General features: G+C 38.7%; 1 pseudogene; it reads right to left on the reverse strand.

Annotated features, from left to right (window-relative positions):
* Positions 1-1,995: 1,995 nt before the first annotated feature.
* On the reverse strand, positions 1,996-3,747 carry LOC112193178 (annotated as a pseudogene).
* Between the last annotated feature and the right edge of the window lie 4,587 nt (positions 3,748-8,334).

An 8,334-nucleotide genomic window follows, 5' to 3' on the forward strand; every position in this document is an offset into this window, starting at 1 on the left:
GTTCATGCATAAGTGTCTTGATGTCCTCAGTAATCACAGAAAGACCCCTGTTGAAATTTGACTGCCTTGCCACTTCTGAGTTATCCAGTATGGAATTACTAGAGGAACAATACAAGCACCAAGATGTAAGCGAATGTGGGACTTTAGCACCAACAATCAAGGGTGAAAATGATCCAACCATTGGGATTGCGCAAGTTCCAATCACCCCTTTTCATTCCGGATCACAGCACCTATGCCTCTTCTGCCACTGTTGTTGTCAAGAGCAGTGTTAAAACAGTAATTTATCAAATCATAGTAGAAAATATCTAGAAGAATCATGCAAGTTGGAATATAATCAGGTTGTAGAAAAGTCTAAAATGTAATTGATAATTGTAAACTGAGTCGGTGGAAGTAAATAAAGTCCGTGGGCTAGTAAGGAAGTCGGCTGACCATCTCTATAAATATGTATCTGCATGTACTCTTCTAATTAAGAAATAAACTAGCCAATCAATAGTTGACAAGCCTCCTCTGTTTTAATTATCTCCCAAACTCTTGCTCCTAAAACTGAAGTCCTAAACATATTGTCCTAGCCTCACTACTACTAAAAGCTTCCGCACCAACTACCAACAGTGGTATCAAAGCCACAAATTCTAACAAGCAGCATTAGTGCCTGGAGGAGGAGAAACCAGCTGGACGATCTGTTACCGGCAGCACTGGTGACTATTTCTTCCTCCAACAAAAACTGAGCTTTTGACTCGAAGACTTCAGAACTATTGTGCCCAGCTCTACCATGCGCGCCATGGGTTATTTGTTCATACCATTGCTGCTAACAGATGAATGCAAGAAGTTCCAGGACACCTCTATACAACTCGAGAAACACAGATGCTCCTTCACAATCTTTTCCATCAGAACTTTTCTCCTTTCCAGGCACACCCAGAGTGCCTGAAAAATGGACTCTTCTTCAATACCACACCTGACGCAGATGGCCGACTGCCTGAGTAATGTTATGTTCACTTGTGGAGACTTAGAGCACAAGAAACTGAAGTATAGTTGCCACAAGAGTAGCTTAACATTGTTTGGGATAGCAAGACCCCAAACAATCTTCCAAAACTCATCTTATTCCAAAATAGGTGTCAGTTATAATAGATGTGACTTTTATTAATATTGACTTTATAATACAATTCGATCATTTGGATGAAAATTATCTTATCCCATCTTCGGGGTGACTGTTGGTTGCTATGCATATCATTCTTAAAGTTTGTCTACGCGATATATCAAATAAACTAGTTCGATAAAGAGGTTGACTGATTCCATGCATTGGTAGACTAGCTTAGCCTGATCTTCAGATGGTCTACAACCGTAAGAAGCTAGTATACTTCTATAGGAAATTGGTCTACATTAACCGTAGAACTTTCCATCAGTCTCCATTGTACACTGCTTACCAGTTTCTTAGGTAATTTTGTAACAGTCGACCCTCTAATTCCTTGTCTCAATAGTTGCCTTTATTTTCTATCTTATTTGCAAAACTGTAGCATAATCAAAAGTGAACAACTTCCTCAGTGCAATTCCTTCTTCTATTTTTTCGTTGGCTGGAACTTGGAAATTCTATAAAAAGGAAGCTTCATCAACCAATAAATCTCAGTATCTAATTTGTGCTGTAATTGCTGTAGTACTTTTGCTGTTTATAATCCCCCTGCATTTTTTGTTCGGCTCAAATCAAGTAATCTGAAATACACGCTACCATACTGTATACTGAATGGGAGAAACAAATGTCAAGATTTGGTTGCATTATCTGGAATCAACTATAAATGAAGAACGTAGCATTGACACATGATTTTGGTCTAGAACTAAAAATACTATTACAAAGTTAATGCTAACTAGAAATAAATAGATGAATGAATTCTTAAACATGAACTACATACCTCAACAACACTAAATAACCATCTTAACCCTTGGTTTGGAGGAATCTCAAACATACAAAAATGAAAACATCAACTCACACAAGTCTACAACTGATACTCTTTAACAGTTAAAAAATCATTAACAAGGACTTCAAACAAAGAAATTTGTTGAATCAATTTAATAGATGATCCTATTCTCCATTAACAAAGACTTCGAAGACAAAACCTACACCATTAAATCTAATTCACAATGCTCCTAATGGCCTACGTTCTGGAAGAGAATCCTAAAAAAAAAAAAAAAAAATGTACCAATTTACAAATCTGACTGTTTAACACGCAGGCATTTTCTATATACAGAGCACGTATTATGCCATATTTACTTTGGAAAACCAAAATCTGGAAACCCAAATGAACCACCTTGATCACCAGGTGGAGGTGGAGGTGGAGGAATCCACTTGCGTTCAGCAGGCGCAGGCACCGAGTTTGTCTCTACTGAGGTTATGTCATGAATGCTTGATCTTTTCCTTTCCTTTTTCCCAGAGCTTTGGCGAAGGAAATATTTTTGAGCATGACTAGCCACTTGTGTGGGTGTTCTCGTCACAACTACATTTCTTGAAATGCTTCTCCAATCACCCTTGCCAAATTGCTTTAGTCCTACCAGAAACAATCTGTTGAAAGAAAAAAAAAAAAAAAAATTTAAGTCAGCAGTCAGCACTCAAACTAGAAAGTAACAAATTTCCCAAGATCGGCTTCTGTTCACATTATTTTTTGAAGGGCTACTGTTCACATAATATAAGCATGTAATTGCATCACAATACCAAATATTCAAATGTCCAGTCAGAAACAACGATTTCATTAGTTCGCACTCAATGAGCATATTTAGAATTGACACCAAGAATGACAACTCTGTTAATAAATTTTCACGAGATTATAAATTTTGGATTTTATTACTCGATGAAAACTAGTTGTATGTTACGGTTATAAACACAACCATCAGTTTTAATTGACTGCAACTTCAGCAACAGATATTACATTCTAATTTTAGCAACACACATCCAAACATGCACAAACTGAATAATACCCCTGACAAATGAACCCAATTTGGTTTGCAACACCAGTTGCCAGCAAAGACGGTTGAACAACAATTACATAAACGAGGTTAAGAATACCAAAACATTGATTCATTCATTTACAAACTCATTTCCAAACATAAAGCTAATTAACTAGAAAGCTCCACAAACCCAATTTCCATGTCGGATTATAGAAGCAAAGTATTGTATCTGTTTAGCTTGATCATTATCAGAATGAATAAATTTCAAGAAATTTCAAAAATTAAAAAATTGAGAGAGAGAGAGAGAGAGAAATTACTTGTGTTCAATTTCAGTCCACGGCTTTCCCTTCTTCCTCTCGGCCGCCTCACCGCCGCCGCCGCTATTATTGTTATTCTTGCAACCATCAAAAGAGATCTGACTCGACGTGTCCCACCCGACCACCGTGTCATCAGCGTAACTCGCAACTCGACCCGGCCGGAGTCAATCTCCACAACATCATGCACCAGAGTCTCATAGTGCTCCAGAACCTCCTCGGCGCTCTTCCCCGGCACCATCTCGGCGATCCGCTCCCACCGATCCGGCAAGTCGTCGGAGAACCTCACCAGCGCCTGCTCGAACAGCTTGTCCTCCGGTCTAGTCCACCGCGCCGACGACGACGTCGACTGACTCACCCCCGCCGGCCAACACGGCGGCGCCGCCTCCTGGAACATTAGGGCTTTGTTTCTCGCTTTTGTTTAACTGATTTAAAGAGTTTGGTGGGAGATTTGGAGAGCTTGTGTTTTTATACAAGAATGAATGAGAGAGAGAGAGAGAGTTTGGGTTGGGGAACGAATGCGACCTATTTTATATTGGGACAGACTGAGAGAGAGTTCAAATTGAACACGTTTTTTCTTTTATTGGTGTTTTGTCTATTATGTTTCATTGTCGTCGTTTCCAGCTGTACATGGACAGTGCCAGGTGTAGAGGGCACCTATTTTCCGCTTCTTTTTTCATTTTTTTCCGCCGGAATTGTCTCGGTTGCCGAATTTAGGCGGCTAAATGAAAGTACGGGACGGTTACACGGTAATTAATTTATTCTGGTAATCAACGCGGTTTTCGTCTAGTGTTATGATGTTATAAGGATAAAGCATCAGCAATTATTTTCCATGTGGACTAATCACACTAGCCAATGTCACAGGGTAGGTGATGGATAAGACCATATAATAAATTTTTTTTATTATACAAAAAATAAAAAATTAGGAAACTCTTCATGCAGGCAGTCGACTAACTCGGCTCATCCGACCGTTTAAATATAAAGGTGTGGTTTGCTAAAAAAAATGTGTCAATTTCACTCTGTGCATAAATTGATGGATGTCTACATTTTGATTGATTAATCGGACATACTGCTCAAGATTTTTCCTACAATCGATTACTTACAACGTGTGGGTCCGATTCTGGTTGGGTTTTGATCTGTTCAGTATACCGTTTTGTTTCGAGTCTCTTGAGTGGTGACATCGAGGTGGTGGTGGTTGCGATCGTGGGATCTGCATGTGTCTGCCTTGCAGAGGAGTTGGAGCCTAAGCTTGAGCTGGGCCAGCTTCTATTGGGCCTTGGACTAGGCTTCTCTTTTTAGGTCTTAGAGCTGCTTTTAAGTTTAGAATTTTCTTTATCAATAAATCTCTACCTTGTTTGGCGAAGCTAGTGGGTGGTTTAATCCCAGTCCAGGGACTTAGGGTGCTTTCTTATGTTCTAGTTTGTTACCAGATTAAGATAACGAATGGATGGTACTATCATACATACAATTTTATTTCTCATCTGCTTTATATCTCGCTCTAGGAGTGGAAACGTATGTAATGTGTTATTCTAGCCCGAGCATTCTCAATGACAAATGAAGAAGTTCATTGTTTCAAACAAAAAAATGCATATATATAATTTGACTATTTAATTTTTTATTTAATACAACCAATTTTTTAGCACATCAAAAATCACTAGATCGAATTGTTAGAGCAACTGAATCAAACTGAATAATTGCGATTTGCATATTAGAAATACCGGTCAATACGCAACTTGCGATCGCAATTGGCATATTTAAACACAAACGAGCATATTGTACTCTCATGCGCATAGCACGTGCATGAGAACTGTGGAATTAACAAATAACAAGAAAACACTACTAATGCAAATACAATCAAGATGTTCTTTTTCGATTACAATATAATTTAGAGAGTGAAATTTACACTCCTCATTTTACAATCCACACTCCATGTTTCTTTTTTAATATCTTAAGTTTTGTTTTTTTTGTAGTGCATATTGTAAAAATGTGATGTTGAGATACTAAAAAATGAAACATGAAATGGAAATTGTAAATGAGGGTGTGAATTTCACTCTCCTATATTTAAGATATTTTGACCAATAGAGGATTTTTTTTTTAAGTAAATGTTCATTGCATTAGATGATCAGCCAGAATCTACAGACACTTAACAACTTCCTATCTAAGCACTGCAAACTAATTACAGGTCTAGTTGAGCCCGCTATTAAAGTGAACCCATAAATAAAGAACACATCCGTGTCTTCTGAGGAAAATCTTTTTATAGCCCTTCATCGCCAGGCACGCAATTGTGGTACGAAAGGAAAGATACTTCCCAGCAAACAAATAGGAGTCAATTTCTCATCTAGACTTACAAGACTTACAAGGATAAAGCATCATCACTTATTTTCCATGTAGACCAAGCATACTAGCCAATATCATAGGGTAGGTGATGGATAAGACCATATAATAAAAAATTTTATTATACAAAAAATAAAAAAACTCTTCATGCAGGCAGTCAACTAACTTGGCTCATCTAGTCGACTAACTCGGCTCATCCGACCGTTTAAAATAAAGGGTGTAGTTTGCTAAAAAAACATGTCAATTTCACTCTCTGTGCATAAATTGTTGGATTTCTACATTTTGATTGATTGGCTGGACAGGCCACTCAAGACTTTTCCTATAATCGATTACTTACAAGGTGTGGGTCTGTATCTAGTTGGGTTTCGATTTGTTCAATATACCGTTTCGTTTCGAGTCTCTAGGGTGGTGACGTCGAGGTGGTGGTGGTCGCGATTGTGGGATCTATGTGTGTTTGCATATTTAAACACAAATGAGTATATCGTACACTCACGCACATAGCACGTGCATGAGAACTGTAGAATTAACAAATAACAAGAAAATGCTACTAATGCAAATATAATCAAGATGTTTTTTCCATTACAATATAATTAGAAGAGTGAAATTCACACTCCTCATTTTACAATCCACACTCCATTTTTTTTTTTAATATGCTGCCATCAAGCCTTGATTAATGAAACTGTCGAATACAAGGGGGGGACAATGAGCCTAAACCCCTGATTACAATAAGCATCTAGAGAATATATTGAAATAATATCAGGAGTCTCTACAAAATCCATGTATTCTAACAAGCATCAATTAGCAAAGAGTGCACTAGTAGCTACTCCATTTGTTCTGACATAGCGGTGACATATAACGGAAAGATAACTCGAGTACAACGAAGCATAATTACTAAAATCACAACTTTCCCACTATGTTGCCGCTGAAAAATAATTTTGATGACACTTAGTTTCATTATGCTAATAGGAGGTTGAGACCATTTAACAATTGATCGTCGACTCGCTAGGCCAGACAAGACACTTATAGTGCACACATAGGCATTTAGCACGACTAACCCTACAAAATACATGTAGGGACTTATACACGCCAAAGGTGAGACAATACTAACCAAGTAAATAAATAAAACTAATAACATAAATAAAACAACCAACCTAGATCGGGCCCAAAAGGAGGGCCGAAGCACAAGCCTCTACCAAGGAAAACAGGGAGATCCATGCTGCTAGCCTGGCCCACCACCACGATGGCCTCCACCAACTGCACCGCTCCGCCATCATCATTCCACCCTCCCTACCGCGCCATGGACCCGCGCCGGCCCTGTCAAACTAGATCGGATTGATTTGATCATACCCGATCAGCGACACCATGACCAACGCCCAGCCTCTGCCAAATAAATCCATCCCCAGATCAGATCAAAAAGAACTAATCCATATCGGACTGATCTGATCAGACCTTAGCCACGCCATCACGACCACGACGCCACCCAGCAAGCGCCAGCCTTGCTCCACCCAGCCATTCCACCATCCAGACCACCGAGGGACACACCAAAGCCCGACAACCTTCGTGATCTCCCCCTTCCTCACCACAGGAACCGCCACGCAATCTCCTCTATCTGATCTAGACGTCTATCGAGGACTCCGACTTACTACAAACCCACAAGGGGCCGACAAAGGCCCGTCTGACTACCACAGAAGGGCTCACCGCCGGACAGGAAGGAACAAACCAAGTTTTCCCTTAGGCGCGTGAACTAGCAAGGCTTAGGCTCTTAAATATCTTAGGTTTTGTTTTTTTTTAATATCTTAAGTTTTGGTTTTTTTTTTATAGTATAGATTGTAAAAATGTGATGATGAGATACTAAAAATAAAACATGGAATATGAATTGTAAAGTGAGGAGTGTGAATTTCACTCTCTACAATTAAGATATTTTGAGCAATAGAGGATAATAACACAAAAAATTTAGAGGAAAAGGAACCTACAAAACCAGCTTATTATATACAATGTAAAATCCCATCATAGATACGGACCAGAAACAAAATTCTAATCGTAGATCACGGAACCAAATCAACGACAATGAAATATGTGGACTTTTTTCCATTAGGGTTTAGGGATCGCAATTTCTACCAGTTAGTTACACAAGGAAATAGAGATGATCGCAATTTCTTTTTGAAGAAAATATTCAATCACATAAAAAAAAAGAGACCCAAAAACAAAACAAAACAAAACAATTTCTAGATGTCCCCACATCTCACCTAATTCTTCCTTCAGTCTACCCTGCATAAGAGCTATCCACTTTGCCAATTTTTTTCACTGAAATTGGAAACTGTCAAACTTATGAAGCAACAGAAAATTTTAAAATAAAACCAAGGGGTCTTGACCCAAAGTCCTGAGAATGGTTAATTTGTACCTTTCAAAATTGACAATAGAGCTCGTCCAAAGAAAAGGATGACAATATCTTTAAAACTAATATCCTGTTTGTTAACCTCCAAGACCAATATCGCTTCAGAACAAGAAATTTTTATTGTTTTCCTTTTAATACCCAGGGCAAAAGAGATTTGAAATGAATAAAAAAATGGGCTTCAGAGAAAATAGAGAGATAAAAGATGAAAAACATCAACCAAGGGGGGGGGGGGGGGGGGTGGTGTGGGGGGAATAAAAAAAAGTGCGACTTAGATTAAGAACTTGTGTCGCAGCCCAGTGTGGCGATCATCCGTTAGTTTCCTTCATGATATACTCTGAAACTGAACCAAAAGCCGGTAAC

Source organism: Rosa chinensis, chromosome 1 (genome assembly GCF_002994745.2).
Source record: "Rosa chinensis cultivar Old Blush chromosome 1, RchiOBHm-V2, whole genome shotgun sequence".
Taxonomy (NCBI): domain Eukaryota; kingdom Viridiplantae; phylum Streptophyta; class Magnoliopsida; order Rosales; family Rosaceae; genus Rosa; species Rosa chinensis.